Here is a 688-nt window from a genome sequence, read left to right on the forward strand (position 1 = left end):
TTTTCCTGCAAAAAGTACGAATCTTCATTATAAGTAGCACCCACAAAGAGCGACACTTTTACCATCTTGCGTTAATTTATTATTCCAATATACCCAAGGGGTTAAGCATCTCTTCCAACCTTCTATTTATTTCCCAGCATCCCATGAGTTTTTCCTTGTATCAGCCTTCCTCGCGTGGTTGGCGTGATTAAAAGGCTAATTCTAGTAGTCCTACAGGATGTGTATTCACCTTCCTGGCGCCTCGAGGCAGTCGGGTCGTCTAGACACAAGCCGATGATGGCGCCTGAGCTGCGTATACGATATTATTTGACATTTTTCGTGAGCAGATTTTCCCCAAAGTTACTGCCCTCTGTCTATCCATCTATTTATTAGTCCATTATGATTTCTCTCGATGTACAAGACAACAATTCCGGAAGTCTATAATCATAGGATAACGCACCTTCTGTACCTAAGTGGTACCTTTTAAACAGCGAGTGTGCCAGTGAGTAATGAGGCGACCTGACCTGCCTTGATCTGCCTCGTGACTGGAGCTCCGGTGTCGCGACGTCTGCTCCGCCTCCGCGTGTAGTGGGAGAGCCTCACTGTCTGCATTTCAGTTATGGAATTAAAACAGAATATTTATTATTGTCGAGAGTGTGATAAGGACAGTAACAATACACTCCTGTTTATGTGAAATCTCACCCCCTGT

The sequence above is a fragment of the Penaeus monodon genome, chromosome 30 (genome assembly GCF_015228065.2).
Source record: "Penaeus monodon isolate SGIC_2016 chromosome 30, NSTDA_Pmon_1, whole genome shotgun sequence".
Classification (NCBI taxonomy): Eukaryota; Metazoa; Arthropoda; class Malacostraca; order Decapoda; family Penaeidae; genus Penaeus; species Penaeus monodon.